The sequence below is a fragment of the Camelus ferus genome, chromosome 4 (genome assembly GCF_009834535.1).
Source record: "Camelus ferus isolate YT-003-E chromosome 4, BCGSAC_Cfer_1.0, whole genome shotgun sequence".
Classification (NCBI taxonomy): Eukaryota; Metazoa; Chordata; class Mammalia; order Artiodactyla; family Camelidae; genus Camelus; species Camelus ferus.
In genome coordinates, this window is record NC_045699.1 from 58,200,611 (window position 1) to 58,218,712 (window position 18,102).

Below are 18,102 nucleotides of genomic sequence, written 5' to 3' on the forward strand. Positions count from 1 at the left end.
CTAGGCTGATGCTGAATGTAAAAGTTCTCATTAAATACTCATTGGTTTTGAACTCAGACTTTGGGATTTGTATGATGCTGCATACAGATTCCACGATAATGGGCTAAGATAATACAGTGGCTCTGAGTTTGGACTTTAAATCTTGGAGACCTGGGTTCAAATCCCAGCTCAGTTACTCATAAACTGGATGCTCCTGGGCAAGACTGTTCACCTCCCAGAGCCTCGGTGTCTTCATCTGTAAAATGGAGATAAAAACATACACTCAGGTCATTAGGAGTCAGTGAGATACGTGGTTAGTACCCTGCTAGGACACAGACCTGCCAGATAGTTGGTAATTATTATTACTTTTAGATTTTCCTCTTTATTGAGCAAATATCATCTGAACCATCAAACAAAGCTAACTCCCAGCTTTTTACTTCACTTCTAAAACTAGATAAGGAGTTGGAGACTCACTGTATTTTGTTTTTCCCCTGAATTCTTCCCCCTGCCTTTAGTAAGAAGGGGTCTGATTTGTTTCATTCTTCAATTTATGCCAGTGGTTTTCAATAGGGGATGATCTCCCCCGCTACCCCAACCAGGGAGCATTTGGAAATGACTGGAGACATTTTTGTCTGTCACAGCTTGAGGCGGGGAGCGCTTCCGGAAACTAGTGAGCAGAGGCCAGGGATGCTGTTGAATATCCCACAGTGTGCAGGACAGTCCTCATAACGAAGAATTACGTGGCACAAGTATGTCAGTAGTGCTGAGACTGCCAGTTTATGCCTTCCAGCGCATGCACACACACACGCACACACCCCATACACGCTCATACACACACACACACACACACACACACACACACACACACACACCCCATACGCGCTCATCCACCCCTGTTCCTTGTCGGCAAGCTCCAGGATGATGTCATGTGGAGGGGAACCCACACAGGCCTGTGGTGAGACACAGCGCACGTGGGGGATCTCGCCATTTCCGTGCAGACCCCTCACCTCAGCATCGCAGCCGCCTCATATCCTGCCGTGGTCCCTCCTGGGACCAGAGGGGAACCTCGCAGCAGATGGGGTTTCGCTTAGTCACAGTCTCTGTGGCCAGATCCGATTACATCAGCAGCCGCTCTGGCTGGGAGAGACCCACGGTTGCCTGGAGCTCTCTGCACTGGCCTTTCACCTTCTAAGACCCAAATTCATCCCAAGACAGTGGAGGAGAGGAGCTGGCTTGCAGTTCTATCTATTAAAAGGAAGAAAGCTGAGAAATAGAAAAAAACCAAACGGATCCTGGTATCTTCTTTTGAGGGACTTGATATTTCTGTCTGTGTGTTTCTTGTGTTTATCATGACAGGTGGTGAGTATCCAGTAACTTTTTAAGAAGAAATATATAAATGATAGAAATCTTGAAAGTGTTTGTATTTCATATGAAAGAATAAGCTTGGGTACTAATTATTATGTCTATAACGAACTGTTTTGTGTGTAATTTTAGACAGTCATGTGTGGATTAGCACCTCCACTTGAGAGCTCATACAGCAGAGGGCGAGCAAAGCTGGCTTACCCAAAGGGCAAGAGCTATTACGTGGCAAAGACCAGATTCCAACCCGTGCCTCACTTCCTTGGAGGCCTGGGTCTTAACCACTTAGCTAGATGCCTCTTGCTAGTGAGGAGAGAGCTGACCTTTGGCAGAAAGCACGGCTAATACAGGACCTCCCAGCCACTGCAGAGTGACGACGGAAGGGTCTGGGATGCCTCTTGGCATTGCTCTGCAGCAAACAGGTGATGTGAGCTCCTAGTGCCTCCCGTCTCTCACCTGGGCCTGCATTTGCACCTGGCCACATTGCTGCTGCCTTCTGTCTCTAGCTCTGGGTGTTACCTGCCATCATTGTGACCTATCCTCTCAGAATACTTGCTTTTATGGTTATCTGATTCATAGTGTCATGGGTTCAAGGGTGACATGTATTCAGATAGAGAGTGTATTTATTGGAGTCACAATACTTGCTGTAACAGAAAAAAATTTTTTTTCAGTGGCTTAACAAGATGTAAGTTTACATCTTGCTCATATAAAGCCCTGCGAGGGGGTTGGCTTTCTTTGAAACAGTAATACCAGAATGTTTCAATCTTATGTGTCCACCAGCTTGGCTTCCATAGAGAACGTGCTTACCCACAGTAAGCCAGCAGAAGCAGAAAGAGGAAGGGGACTGCACGGGTGGGCTAAGGACCAGAATGTCACAGTAGTGGCATCCCATTGTTAGGACCCAATCACATGGCCACACTTAAGTGCAAGGAATGCTGGGAAATGTGGTTTATCTAGTTGTCTTAGGAAGGTGAGGAAGTTAATTTTATGAGTAGTTAGATAGCCCCTTCCGCTGTGAGAATCTCTGAAAGCTTGAAAGATCTCTTGAATTTGGAAGAGATGGTCAGGGATTTTGGGGAATCCCAAATTTAGGTAAGAGATTTGACTGTGCCCCTCAGATCTCACCTTTCAATTGATGACTTAACTCTTTCTACATATAGACCTCCCTCCTAGTGATGATGATGGGCTGGGGACAAGGGGTGAGCAACCCCTGGGGGCTGTGTAAGGGAGCAAAATTTGCCACCCAAATTGCCTCCTTGGCATGTGGATTATTTCAAGCCGAAAACAGTCAAAGTCTAGAAGACTCAGGGAGAATCTCTGACCTTCTCCCTAACTACCTAGAAGAATTTAGATGGAAGGCCTGTTTCCAAAATAGAGCTATCACCAGAGATATCTGCAAAGTTGGGGTAAATGTGGTGGAAGCCTAGAAAGCAGAGTCCACTCGGTGTCCCATTGTCTCTGCAGGGCCCAGCAAGCATTCGCTTCTCTGTCTCTATGTAGATTGCCTTCCTCCCTTTTAACATCCCAACCTACTATCCCCAGCATCATCTTTTGTCTTTAGCTGAATATTGTATTTAAGTTGAGGGTTTTAGCCATTTTGGCGAGTTGCTCAGTTTTCCTGGGTCTCTCCCATGTACTCTTGTTTGATTTTCTCCTGTTAATTTGCCTGTTAATTCCTAGAGCAGCCAGAAGAACCTAGAATTTCTTCCTCCCCAACACTGGACTAGGTCAACAGATTTGTAGGATGAAAATAGAACTCTTTGGAAAGAAGGATCAGTGGGGCCCTCATCTCTGTTCCATGTGTATCTGCTCATATTGTAATTAATTCATTGATTTATTCATTCCACAGACACTCATTTGAACATACTATGTACAATGCTAGGCAGCAGGGATCTAAGCATCCAGTCTCTGCTCTTGAAGAGCTTACAGTCGAATGTGAAAAAGAGGAGAAACAGACTGCTACAACCCAAAGGCATGAAGCCTATGACTGAGGTAGGTCCATGCAGGGTGAGGGTCATCTATCCCAGGCTGGTGGGAGGATTAGCTGATCTGTCTCCACACTGAGTTTTGAAACATCCCCAATGCAAAGAAGTCTGGGCAGGATGTTCTGGTAGAAGACACAGCATGTACAAAGGCACAGAGGTGTGGAAGAGCATTCAGCAGTGGTGAGCAGTTCAGGAGTGGTGGACACAGGATCCACGAGGAAGGTAGTGCTGGACTAGATCACGATGAGTACCGTGTGCTCACCTATGGAGTATGCATTTACTCAGACTTTCCGACCTTCCAGAAATGCCAGTGCCCACTTTAGAGCAGGGAGTTTCATGGTACGTGATGGAACTGCCCATGGCTGGCCCTGATGAGAATGCGCTGCTTCTGCACAGTGACCTGAGCACCACCAGCGCCCCAGCCCTGTGTGCATGCCGGTGGGCTAGGGGCCTCCTTCAGGCATGTGCCCTCCTAGCTGCAGTCCACATGTAATCTCTACTACACTTCTAGCCTCTCACAGCAATAATGGGAAGCCAGAGAGGGCACTGATTCTCTACCCACATGCGTAACACGCTCTGGTTTCCCACAGGCTCTCCGATAAAATGATGTCCTTCCTCCCTCCTTTCCCGGAGAACTGGTGACTCTTTTCATTTTTCGGAGAAGACTGAGTCACTTAGAGTCCCTGTATAGATACTTAATGCCCTCTAGCCACCAGAATTCATGAAAGAGACAGATTTATGAGGATGCGCTGGGAACTAGAATCTCAGTTTCTCTTTGTAATCTATTTTTGGCTAGGAAGCAGAGCCACATGGAAAAGATTTGATAATGTTAACAAATGACACAATAGTACGTAGCTGAGCCAGGAAGTGTTTCCAGTCTCAAGTGATGTGCTTCAGTCACACACAGACTTCTGGGGAAGTGGCTTTCTCATCTTATCTAAAATGCCATGTCATCTTCTAATGCTCAACCCAGATGCCACCTGCTCTGTAAATATTCCTCAATATTCAGCCCAGACTATCCCTCTCTATTTTACTTGTATCTCTATTCCTTGATTACCCACTTTGCCTGGATCCTAAGTAATTGCCTCCATATGTGCCTCCTCATGAGATTATAAAATAAGGTAACATTTATTATGTGCCCGCATGTGTCAGGCACTGGGATAATTGTTTTACACATTCTGTTTCACGGAATCTTCTCAAATTGACTGTGGGTAGATGTTACTAGATCCATATTAAAAATAAGTAACGGAAGTTCCTGGATGCTAAGCTCCTGGAAAGCTTAAAAAGGTATATCTTTATCTGGCTCTGCATGTTTCACCAGCCTGGCTGGCACAACAGGTCCTGAAAACGATAGGAACAGAATATGTTTTATTGAAATCCTTGGGGTTCTTCTTTTCCCTGCCCACGTATTGTAATATCCATCAAGGCTTGTTTTATATTTAGAAAAAAAGTACTAGGAAAACCCAAAGTGGTGTAATCAAGGAGTCGGAGCATTAAATATCTTGGGCTTTTGCCAGGGAAGTTACCATAGGACATGTATTGTTCTGTGCTTCATCCCGATAGAAAGGGTGTTCATTGACATCGTGATATATTTTAGAATCAGATTTGCGAAACTTGTCGCAAACACTAGGGGAAGGGCTTGGACATCTGAACCACCCTGCGCTGTGTTCTGCGCCTTTGCATCTTCTTTCTTGACCTTTAGCAAGACCAGCATGTCTTTCCCTTGATGAAACAGCTCATGAAACACAACGCTTCCTTGAGTCAATCCCTGACTTCAGAAAATCCTCAAACATGTTTCTAACTGTATGTGTGTCTGTGTGTGTGCGCATTTGGAAGAAAGAAGCAAGAGTGAGGAAGTGATTTCTACTCAGTAGTCTGGGGTCCACTCTATTGAAAATATCACCCCCCTAAAAATGAAATGTTACAAGAGCTCTTCTTTTCCAGAGCTTGGAGTAGATTCCTTTCTGTTTTTGGAAAAACGGATGTGAAAAATCCATCATGTTCTCATCCTCAGTTATAGGGCCTGTTCATACCTTTATAACTGCAGGGGGCGTGTTTGTTAGCTCCTGTTTCCAATCAATTGGATGAGTTCATTTCCCTTCTAAGGGCATGTGGTCCCACAGAGGGGATGAAGCCACCTTTACCATCCCTGGGAGAGGGAGGCTGGGGGGGGGGGGCTAATGAATTAATGAACATTTAATAGTGCAAACACACAGCATCTATGGTGAGAACATACAGCTTCCACTATGAGATGAAGATGACAAGGAGGGTATTTATCCATTTATTTAATGCATGGTTACTGATCACTTGCAGTGCATTTAGCATTGTTCTAGGCAGTGAGGAAATGAAGGGGCTTGCCCTTAAGAGGCATGTAGCCCAGAGGAGGCGACAAATAAGTAAAGTAACTATTGTAATCCAATGTGACAAGGGCCATGAGAGAGCAAGTAGAGGGTCTGGGTAGATGAGAGTGGGGGGAAAGCTTGCTAGAGAGGGTTACACCTGAACAGAATCTTGAATATGATTTAGAGTTATGGAGGAGGGGGGAGAAGAGAGGGAGTCAGAGAGAGGCAGAGGGATCTGCCCTACCAGGCGTGGAGATGAGAAACAGCACACTACATTCTAGGAGTGTTGGAGGAGTGTGGGTCGGGGAGAGAGGGAGTGCTGGGGGTAGCGCTGGTGAGAGAGGCTAGGTTGGCAGGGTCTCATGCGGGGCCCTTGAGAGCCATGTGAAGGATTTTGAACTCTCCTGGTGTAGGTAGGTGATTGGAGGCCATTCCAGTGTGTCAACAAAGCAGGGACAAGGGTAGAGTCAGGCTTTAGAAATACTGTCCTGGCTGCAGTGTAAGGCAGGCAAATTGGAGTCAGGAAGGCCAGTGAAGGGCTATCATAGTCATTTAAGCAAGAGGTGTTGCTTGTGTGGACCAGGGTGGGAGCTGTGGGGGTGGGGGGAATTGGGAAGATTTTAGTAATACTAAAGACAAGCTTGCCAGGCTTTGGTGATTGATCAGAGGTGGGGAATGAAGTAGAGAGAAGCAGCATCCTGGACTGGAGGCCCAGTGGATGCTGGTGCTGGTCACTAAAATGGGATTAGAGGAAGAGTGAGGATGACCACAGTGTGGACCTGGTAGTTACAGGTCAGGAATAGAGGCAATGGTGGCAAAAGGGTGAGCTTGGCCTCAGCAAAGACACAGTGCCCACGTTCCATTTATCTCCAGACCCAGCCTGGGAGCACATATACGTAGAACCCCCACTTGAAATGGAGCCAAGGATAGGCTGAATTTCCCTCTAGAGGCACTCACTCTCCCCTGGTTTGGTGTGTTCTTTTCTCACAGTCTGTAACAGTTATCATGATAGTCACAGAGAGACAGTACAGACAGTTACGTGCATGTACACCAGACTACTTGGGTTTGTAAACAGTCTAATTCTTATTTCTGTGTGACCTCAAGCAAGTTACTTAACCCATCTGTAACTCAGTGACCACATTAGTAAAGTGGGGATCATAGTTCCTACTTGACAGATGTGTTGTAGAGAAAAAAACTGTGTAGAACCACATGTAAGGGAGTAGTTAACCTGATAAAATATCGATAAAACAAATGAACAGTTCTTACCTTATTCTTGGCTCATTTCCTCTTCTTCTCAGTGTAAAGCATGGATTTTTATTTTATTTTATACTGGATGCAGGGTGCTTCATGGATTTGGAGTTCTGCTGTTTCAGAGAAAGGAAAAGGAGTCAAGGGATTTTTGGAGAATCAGTTTGTATCCAGTGCTGGGCTAGGCATTTTTCACGTCTTCTAATCCACGGCCACCCAAAATTATCATCCACAAATTCCGCTCTGGTCATTCTCCCCATTGCTCAAAAGTTCAAGTTCAAACTCCAAATGCCTCAGCAGGGCTTTCAACCCTGTTTGTGACCTGCCCCCAACTTGCTTCTTGTGCTTTGTCTCCTGCTCCCACCTCCTACGTGCTGATTCTACCCTCTCCTTTAGCCACAATATGCTTCCCATTCTTCAGATGCCATGATCGTATTTGCTTCCCCGTCAAAGTGGGTGTTGTGCCTTCTTCTGGGACTGCCTTTAGGTCTCATTTCTTAATTAAGACCCTGCTCAGATATTACCACCTCTTGCCAAATTAATCACCTTGCCTTCCCTGATTCCTGTATTTTGATGGTTCTAATATAATTCTTCCTACAGAGAATCTTAATAATTTGTTCATGAGTTAGTCTTCCACTTAGTAAACTGTGAGCTTTTCAAGGGCAGAACCTGTGTCTTCTTGGTCTTGAAGTCCCAGATCCTAACCTAGGACTTGGTACAGAGTGGGCGTTGGGGTAAGGCTTACTGAATACAAGTCAACTGATAAACCCCACTTAAAAACAGAAGCAGCAATAGATAGACAGCATGCTTCCCCCCCGCCCTCCTGCCACCACCTTACCTTGCCTTCACCCCAGCTCAGCAATGTGCCCAGGAAGAAGGACATCTGGAGTCTGAGAAGGAAAGGACAGGCTAAGAAACAATACAGATGTTTGTTGCTTTGCTTGTGTTCCCCAGATAAGCCATCGATCCCAAGACACCAACATTATGTACCATAGCTAAAGGGATTTTTTAACCTCTCAACAAAGACCCAGGATTTAAAAATCTTTCAGTTTTCTAATGTAGGTTAGGGTACCCAGTTACAAAGGGTAGAAACACTGGACTGACAAAGAGGCTCAAATCAAGTCTAATCTTAGCCCAACTTGACAGGTAACGTTTATACGTAGAAAACGCGTCATCCTCACCCTCTTTACACAGATGAGTTCATCAGCAAATCAGTCCTCTTGAACACCTACCATTTGATCTGCTCTATTACAATTTTTGAAGAGATTCATTGTGGTAAAATACAGTAGCATTTACAAAGTTGCTTTTGTACCCTCTAAAATAATCTTGGAAAACTAGGTGCCTTTTAAAGTTGACAAAGGTTTTTATTGTACATATAAATAGTGGCAAAGGATATAACTTTCACAGCATGTTGAAAATATAGTCATTTAAAAATAAAACTGTCATATCACTGTTTTAAATAGATTGAATGCAATCTAAATTTCATTAATGAAATTAATTTAATGAAATCTAAATTTGATACTATCATCTCCTCATTAAAAAATATATATTAATAAGATCTTCCTTAATGGCTGAAAATTTATGTAGCTCCTTTTTTCTCCTTAAGTGTGCTTTTCTATTCCATTTCCTCCACAGGAGTTTATCATAATGTAGTATTTTTTTTTAATAATTGGAAGTCTTTCCTTGATTACATTATTATACTTCTCTGAAACAAAACGTGTATAAATCAATATTAAAATTTCTTCAATGTTCTGTAAGTATAAGGTTCTAGCACAAAATGATTTATTATGGATTGAATTGTCATATCAGTTGTTGAAACTACTCAGTTAATCAATTCACTATACATTTATTGAAATTTTGATAAATACTTATGACATGAAACATGAAGTTTTATTGGAAATGCTTCTCTGAATGAGATGAATTTCTTTCAATTAGATCATGTTGAGGAATTATTTATTATTGCTAGCATGAAGTGGTGTTATTTAAATTCTATTCCTTGTTTTCATTTTTTGGTTGTAATGACTGAGAAACCTATTCACAGAAATAAATAGATGAGAAAGGCTTTTTGTTAGAGAAGAGTTATAACCACCTACCAGGTTGTATGCGAAAATTACATTGGGATAATCATCAAAAAAGTATTTTTAATGATTTCTTAACTGATGTTTCAATTACATTCCCCTTCAGTTTTGTTGTAACCAAAACACTGGAAGTCATCTGATTTGCAAAATGATTTATTACTCGATCATTAGTCATTCACTTTCTCAACAGTTACAATAGAATTTTGAATTGTACCTTTGTTTGTTCCCCCAGAGATTCTTATACCCTAAGGAAACTCAGGATGAATGAGATTTATGGCCTCCTTTTGTGAAGAGGGAGAAAAGCATTTGTTAAAAGGAGACTCCTTATCCTCAGATTCTTGAGAAAAAGTGCAAATGGAAGTTGAGAATCTGAAAATTTCTGTAAAGCTGTCTTCCAGCTGGAGCCCTTGGAAAATCCTTGGGTACCTCTGGGGGTACAGTGCACAGCAGTTTGAAATTGCTATATGAAGTATCTTTTCTATAATTATATTCAGTCTCCCCAGAGAGGCAGCATGGTTGTACAGGTGTCACCAATGAGACAGCAATGCAAAGCAGCCAGAAGTCAAGTTCATATTGACTTATATGAGCCAGATTCCATAATTCAGAAGTGGGAAAAACTAACTTGTGTTTTAGCAATCTAGGTTGACTTCATGAATGAGCTAGGTTTCAGATTAATCCTTGAATTATGGGAACAGAATGTCAAATATGAAATAAACTTCATCGTCTAGTCTGGAGCAGGCAATTAAGCATTATCTTTTATAGTAACTTGGGTTAATTGTTGGTGACTGCTTATATAACCCTTCTATATCAAGAAGGATTCAGAGGATTTGTCGGAAAGAATGGTGTGACCGATTAGTCTTGCCTGTTGGGGAAAACAGGGAGAGAAGTGGCACTGGTGCTCTGTATTTTCCGTCTTTGAGCTATCCAAGTACATGCAGTCCATATTGTATGGAAGAGCAGGCGAGAGCCCGGTGAGAGCGGGAAGCTTGAGCGAAATCCCATAGCTAATTAGTGACAGGATGAAAAAATTACTTATTTTTTCTTCAATATTTGGCACTCACTGTTGTTGCCAGAGAATAGGTTCTTGTCTCGAGCAGGAAAGAATTCAAGAGCGAGCCATAGTAAAGTGAAAGCAGGTTTGTTTAGGGAGATGCACATTCCACAGACAGAATGCAGGCTGTCTCAGAAGGCAAGAGAGGCAGCCCCAGGTTATGCGGTGGTTGATTTTTATGGGCTGGGCTAATTTCATATGCTAATAAGTGGAAGGATTAGTCCAGCTATTTTAGGGAAGGGGCAGGGATTTTCAGGAAGGCCCTCACTCATTTTTTGGCCTTTTACAGTCAGCCTGGATAGTGTCATGTAGCATTCTAATATATTACAATGAGCGTATAATGAGGCTCAAGGTCTACTGGAAATCAAATCTTCCACCATCTTGGGCCAAGTTGATCTAACCAGTTTATATCCTATCTTCAATTGCTGTGTCATTCTTTTAATGGTTGTTCCCGGCCCTGGCCCTCCTGTCTCACTATGAACTTCGTAGCATTTGCAACTGGAAAAAATTTCGGATGTTTTAGAGCTAAAAAGGAACAGATTCTGATTGTACAAATATGAACTTTTTTTTTTTCATTCAGGAAGCTTTTAGTTTCCTGCACGTTTGGTCTCTTGCTATTTTTTGAAAGAAGAAATGGGTCATCCATTATGAAGAGACTGAGAAACAAACAAAAAACAACAGCAAACTAAGATGATGGTTTTAGTTGCCCATTCAAATGGAGCTCAGAAAAAATCATAAACCATCTAAGCAAACTACTGCCTATCTAGCCATTGAGTCTACTTCACCCTGGCCGAGGAAAACAGATCTACAGACCACAGAGTAGAGTTAATAGAGGCTTGCAAGGCCTCTTATTCTCCTGTCTGTGGTATCCATTTATTCCGAGCATCCTAGCCCAACACGAGTCCCTTTGCCATGTGACGTTATCACACCTTGGGACTGGAGTGGGACTGAGCAGAAGTATAGCAGAAGTACACAGGATGGATACATTGATGGAGGGGTTAACTTTATAACAAGTGGACTTTACCATACATAGAAAATTACATATTGCTTTATGCCTTTTTCTTTTGGACCTCTTTCCCCATAAATCTACATGTACTTCATTTTTTTTTAGCTGCAACATAATATTCAGTTGATTCCAGAATTTTGCTAGTTCAAACAGCGCTGCAATAGACATCCTCCTGCATTCATCTTGGTCCACTTCTGAGAATTTATCTGAAGGATAAATTCCTAGATGAACTGCTAAAATAAAACTTTCAGTTTCCATAAATACTTCCAAATGGGTCTCTGAAGAGGTTATGCCAATTTACACTCTTAACCATGGTATATGAGGGTACGGGCTCTCCCACATCCAGCTAACACTGGGTATTTTCAAATGTGAAGAGGAGGATTTGAATAATTAATGTTTGAATTAGAAATGAGGCATCCATCTTGGCTACTCCAACCTGTGTCTCCCCAAACCCATACAGCTGGATGGTGGCTAATGCCACAGACTGTGCTCTGAAGGCTGAATACTTCTGCTTCATTGGGAACAGGGGCTGTTTCTTCAGTCTGTGCCCTACTTGGCATCTGTCCCTGACAGACCCAGCCAATGTGGGAGCCAGCCTCTCTGACGGTAAGAAAAAGTGGATTGGAAACAAATTGATCTTTTCACAGCTGGCCGTTCCCTTCTTTCCCCTCAACTTGGATCCAGCTCAGAACAAGGTCACTGATCTTCTCCGGCAACAAAGGTCGCATTATTGAGGACTGCCTCCTTTTAGGGGAAGTCTCATTCCCCAAGAGTTGCCTCTGTAGTGTCAACTATGACAAGCCCGGAGACAGCATAGCTGTGAGTCTCCAAGGGTCTCCAAAGAGACACCCAAACTGTCCATCCTGTTGACCATGTGCTCTTCTATTGGTGCCTACCACTTTATTTAAAAGATGTCAGATGACTCAGTTCAGTAGACTATAACCTCTTATTCATGCTTCCCGGAGGCCCATGATCAGAGGGTGGGAGAGTTTGGGATTAAAAAGGAGAAGAACTGTGTGAGCAAAGGGGAAAAAATCTTGTGTTTATTTCTAACACCATCAGTCTTACTACTGTTCATCCTATTACTCTGCTTTTTTTTTTTTATATATAGCACTCTTTATGGCTGGGAGAAATCTGTTTTTCCTTTTTTTGCCTGCCTCTTCTGCTAGAGTAAAGGCTTCACGAGGGCAGAGGCATTGTTTAGCTCAGAATTGCATCATCAGTTCCTAGGGTACCTCCGGACACACTGGAGGTGCCTGATGTGTATTTGTTGCATGAATGAGTGAATGAATGAAGGACGTTGATGAGCACTTCCTGTGTTGGACAGTTTCATAAATGTGATGCCATTTAATATTTAAACCTTATGAGGTATAGATATTATCTTCACTTATAGAAAAGGATATTGGGTTTTAGAGATTAAATAACACTTCCAGAACCACACACTAGTAATTGGTAGAACTGAGATTTTCATTTAAGCATGAATGACCCTAAACCTACCTTCTAGATGACTAGGATTCTGATTTTGTTGAAGTTTTAAGTGAAAATATCAAAGGTTTTGCAAGGAGCAAGGGGTACAGCCATCAAAGACATTTCCAGGTGTTCAACAGGAGCAGATCTTCCTCCATGCCCTCCCCAGTGTGGGCAGTACCCTAAGTGTTCAGTGTTTAGTAAATTCTTATTCACTTGGGGACAACAGTAGGGCTAATTTATATGCCCTTGCACAAATTTTGGGACCTCTGAATTGAGTAACAAGGGGATTCTGAAAGACCCTTATGTTGACAGTGAGTGGAAGGGCACGAATATTTAACAAAGTCATGTTATGTACAAGGAATTGTGCTTTAAATACATGATTTCATTTAGTTTTTACAACAGCATTTTTTTCTTTATCTCTTTTCTCCTTCCTTCCTTTCTTTTTCTTCCTTTCTTTCCTTTCTTTCACTTCTTTCATCTCCCTCCCTTCCTTCCTTCCACCTTTTCTGTCTATCTTTCTTTTTTTAATTTCCAGACAAGAATTGGAAGATTTAGCTTGGGCAAGCAATGTGTACTAGTAGGACCAGCATTTGAATCTACATCTTCGTATCTATAGAGTCTCTCCTCTCTCTACCCAGCGTGCCACTGAGTGTTGGGCAGGCACTGTGGTCTCAGCTGTCTGAAGTGCAGTCATAGGCCCAGAGGGTGCTGCATAAATGACTGATTTGCAGCCCCCTGACGGCCTGGTCCTTAGCCAGTGACCCCCAGGGCTACTTGGGGTTTGGCACCATGCCTGGTATGACTTTATCCTTTAACTGTTTCTTTCTTTTGTTAGCCAACCCCCTAAGGGAGCCTTGTCTCCTTGAAACCCTCTGCTGGAATGAGAGGTCTCCGTAGGGTTCCGGAAGCCCACACTCAAGGCTGTGGTTTTTTCTGAAAATTGGCTATAAGGTAATGCTCTGAGATCAGTCCTTCCAGCTCCCAACTCAAAGATCCACAAACTCCAGGCTTCCAGGGGTTTTGAGCTGCCAGTTACGATGAAATATTAGTACAGAAGAAAATAATTTTTTTCTATTTTGGGTTTCTAATCAGGACAGCATGGCTACAGAAAGATTTATATACTTGTGAGTATTTTCAAAAAGTTTCTTTTAATGTTGTTCCTTCTCCAGTCATTTCTTTTATCATTTAGGCTCAGCTTGATGTTTCTCTGGAATCCTTTTTTTCCTCCTCCCATCTGTGGAATGCCAAACACATGTCCCCAGTCTGGCTCTGTGAAACTGGAAATCTTTTGGGAACTCTTTAGAAAAAGTACCGTAAATTGTGTTATGGACACAGTGAGACCCAAATAGGCTGTACTCAGAGTACAGCCTTTGGGGATGAAATTGTCCCTCTGAAATAGCAAAAATCCAAAAAAGAAAAAAAAAAGGAAAGAAACAAAAGGAGTTTCTCCAAACTCCTAAGAGCGTTCTGTTCTTTATTCATTGTTTGTTCATTCAAGCAATCATTTGACAAATCCTTATTAAGTATTTACTCTGTGTTAGATGTTGTGCTAGGTGCAAGGAGCGTAGGGGTAAAGGACAGAGCACCCCTTCCTCAGGAGTCCCTGGGCCCTGACCCTGGCCCCGGGGATGCGGCCAGCCCAGCCCTGTGCTGCGGATGCCCCGCCTCTCCAGTCCATCTCTGCAGCTCAGCTCGCCTGGTTCTGCTGCTCCCCTCCCCGCTCCACTCCTCCAGCTTCTCCTACCTATGTACTCCTTCTGTCTTTTGACCGTGCATTTCTCTCCACCCTAGAACATTTTTACAGCTTTTCTCCAGCTAAGTATCTCATTCTTCAAGTCCAAACCCAGACGTCACATCCCCCAGGAGGCCTTTTCCAACACCCCCTCTCAAGTTGGGTTTGCACCCCTTTCATGGGCTCTCAGGGCCCCCTCTGATTGTAAAACTTGGTGTATCATGTTGTAACCAGCTGCTTCCTTGCCTGCCCCTCCCACTGAACTGTTAGCGTCTTGAGGACAGGGGCAATGATACCTTGTTTACAAATATGGGCCTAATGTATGGCCTTAGTGGGTGCTCCACAATTATTTGTGGAACAAACAGATGGCCTGGAAAACAGTTAAGACGGAGTTCTTATAAGGATTAAATGAATCAATGTTTGTAAAGTACTTAGAATAATGTCTATACCTAAAAGACAGATTCCAATTCTGTATAATAAAGGGGGCTAGGATAAACCTTGTTGTAAGGAATTATAGAGAAAAAAAAAAAAGGCTGCTTGAATGCAACCTGGAAACCAGGATGGAGGGAGGACTGAGGAAACATTTTAAAGAAAAGAGAAGTGTTGGAGGATAAAAAGGAGTCATTGGGATGGACAAAGAGGTAAAGTGTCTCTAAGGTAGAGGGAGCAGCTTACGTCAAAACACAAAGGTAGCAGAGAGCGTGGCTTGTTTAAGGGGCTGTAGTTTTCCCGTGGGTTGGAGGACAGCGGATGCGGGTGAGTGTGAATGGGTAGGTGGCAAGACGAGATCTGTAAATGAATGACAAATGGCCCCGCGGTTCTGTGGAAAGAGTGAGGGGACTAGAATTTGAGCCCAGACTCTGCCATTAACTCCAGGTGATCTCACATGGGTCACTTCACTTTCCTCAGCCTGAGTGTTCTCACCTGTACAGTGCGGGTCGTGTCTCCAAAGCCCCCTTTCACCTTGGACATTCGGGGACTCTGCAGGGAGTAGGAGCTCCCTGAGTACCAGGGCCTCGTGTCTGGTGCCTGGCAAATACGGCTACGATCACCACCGTGCTTTGATGCTGTTACTTCTACTAGTACTAGTGTAACACTATTTCTAGCACTTTACTGGCATGACACTGCTACCACCATTACTGCAGAGTAACTTCATCATGCCGGCTGCTGTCACCGCTGCACTGTTACACTGCCGCTGCCACCATTGCCACAGCAGGGCTGCCGCCGTTACCGCTGTCTTGCTGCTGTCCCTGCCGCACTGCTAACGCTGTTACGCGCCTCTGCTACCGCGCGGGCGCACTCCTACTGCTGTCACCACTGCTGCGTGACCGCTCTTCCCACACTGCTGCCGCTGCTCCCAGCAGTGATGGCTCACGCCTGCTGAGGTCCTGCTCAGTGTCGTGCACTGCTTTCCGTGTGTCGACCCTCAGTGCCCCCAGGAAGCCTAGGAGCCAGGTTCTGTTGCTACGCCGTCCACTTTGTGATTTAGAAAACAGGCTCAAGAGGCCGGGGCTGAAATCCCGGTAATGCGGCTTCCAAGCTTGTGCTTGTCCGGGCGCGCTGTCAAGGTCTGTGAATGACTGACCGAAAGACTGACGGACTGAATCAAACTGAGTTCTGTTGCTGTTTCTAAAATGAGATTTTAATAAGAAAGTCACAGGGAAATTATCTACTAGAGAGAGAAATAAGAGCCATTTCCTAAGGCAGGTTGGCCGAGGGGCTTTATTTTAACCTACTCAGCTCTCACCTCTGCGCTCATCATGCATCAAGCACTGGCTCTTTGAGATGAAGGAGAAAGTGGTGTGTCGAAGATTTTCATCATTTGGCAATAGGAGAACATGAGGGTGAGCATGTGCCTGAGGTTCCCTGAGACGTCCATGGGCCTCCGGAAGGGGGTAGTGGGCCCCTGGCTTATACTTCCACGAGCCTAGGGGGAGGGAGCTGCTGCCGCTGGTCAAGGAAGGAGTTACATGCACTCTACAGTGTGCTTAGCTCAGGTCCTTTAAGGATCTCCAGCATTTTGGAAGCACAGTGAGCAGAAACATCATTCCTAGCATCAGGGGACTATTGATGAACGAAGGATGTATATGGGAGGACAAAGTGCCTTCACATTTTAGCCATTTCCCAATCCTCCAGAAGCATGTCTAGGAGCTCCCGTTAACTGTACTTCAAGTTTACTGCATCTGCTAACTTGGAGGTTCCCCCAATGGATTTGGAATCTGTGCGTTCTCTCCCTGGATCCCCTGGGCTCTGTCTTAGACTGCTGGAACATTTTGCTCCCACAGCTGTTGGAAGCAACCCGTTGACGCATCCAGAGACAGTTGCTCAGCATATTAACGGCAAGACCAAAAGGGGTGAAAATAAATGGAAGTCACGGTTAGTTGAGTGCCTGACCTCATTCTGTAGGAATTCCTTCTGGAACGGGAGATGCAGAGTGTTGTGACAGGCAGTAAGTCATCTGTAAGAGTGTTTACCATGGAATTCTAGCAAAAGAAATGGCTCGAGAAACTTCCTGGGTAACACAAATGGAGTCTGCTCAGAGGCCCCAAAGGGGAGTCCTGGAAAACTTTAGCCTCGCAAGGGAGGCTGTCTCCTCCCGAGCTGGGGTCAGCTGAAGCTACCGCAGCACTTGAGAGATCCAGACTGCTGGGTGGTGTCCATAAAAGAACTGATTCTCAAGTCAGCTGGACTTAAAAGGCCAGTCGTGGGACATACGAGGAATGCACAGCGAGATACGGTTACTGAGCTAGGAATTACTATTTCCATTTTATAGATCCTTAGACTGATTAACACGTTCTCCTAAATTTGCCAAGTTTGTAAGTTTCAGAGTCTGGATCCAAACCCAGTTGGGTTTGACTCCAAATCCTGCATGATTGCTTTATTTGAGAGCAGGATGTGCGTTCTATGTATTTTTCCTACGCCATTGCAGTATTCGCTGTCCTAGGTATGTAGAATCCAGGAATAACAGGAATTATCTGCCGTCTAAGATACGCCATGTTCTAATCTTCTCACTGTACGGATGGGAATGGCCCAGAGTGGGGAAGGGCCTTGCTCAGACTCACATAAAGGCCATGACCAGAGGAGAAGTTGGCTGCCCCTCGGTTCAAAGTGCTCTGTGCTCTCTCAATGGTTACTTAATATACTTTGTTGATTGACTTTAAAATGTAATTTATCACAACACCATCTCTCCCTCTAGGCAAATCAGTGCCGGAACCAGAGAGTCCACCTTTTGTCCCACTCCTCTTTTTCTGGCTGGTGGTTATTGGTATTTAGTGTGTAAAACCTTTCCCCTTCAGTCCAGTGAACACGGTGCTGTGTGAGACACTGGGGAGGCAAAGATCAATCATCCATGCTTCATGAGCGCCAGGAACTTACAAACATGAGGGAGAGCCAAACACGAGAACATCTTCTTCTAATATATTGTATAATTGTATGAAATACACACCTGGAAGGTGTGGAAGCAGAGATGAGGGGCGCCCACCCCACCGTGGGAATATAGAGGGCCTTCCTGGAGGCTTAATGAATTTAATTGATTCATGATTTCACCCACTCACCAAGTATGTATTGGGCACCTCTTCTGTGCCAGGTGCTCTTCCAGATATTAGGGGATACAGCACTAAGAAAGGCAAAATAGTCCTCAGTGTAGTGGGGGAGCCGGAACATATAAATAAAGTATCCAAAGTGGCAGCAGTGTGGGAGAGTATAACAAGGCAGAGGTCTAGAGAGTGATCCGAGGTTGGGGACTGATTTTAAAAAGAGTGACAAGGGAAGGTCTTCAAGGGGATGTCTTTTGATCAGAGAAGAAATGGAGAAGAACCTTGAAAATATCTTCGATAACTGCTTTCTAGATAG

The 18,102-nt window shown here is 44.1% G+C and overlaps 1 long non-coding RNA gene across 4 annotated transcripts in view; it reads left to right on the top strand.

Moving 5' to 3' along the window:
* LOC116663237 overlaps nucleotides 1-18,102 on the top strand; it is a 303,510-nt gene that overhangs the window by 37,376 nt on the left and 248,032 nt on the right. For 3 of the 4 annotated variants that reach the window (XR_004319442.1, XR_004319440.1, XR_004319441.1), the window contains one exon: nucleotides 3,188-3,330. The exons of the other annotated variant lie outside the window; for it this stretch is intronic. This is a non-coding gene — a long non-coding RNA (uncharacterized LOC116663237). The remainder of the gene's footprint in view (nucleotides 1-3,187; nucleotides 3,331-18,102) is intronic. 4 annotated transcript variants of the gene reach the window in all.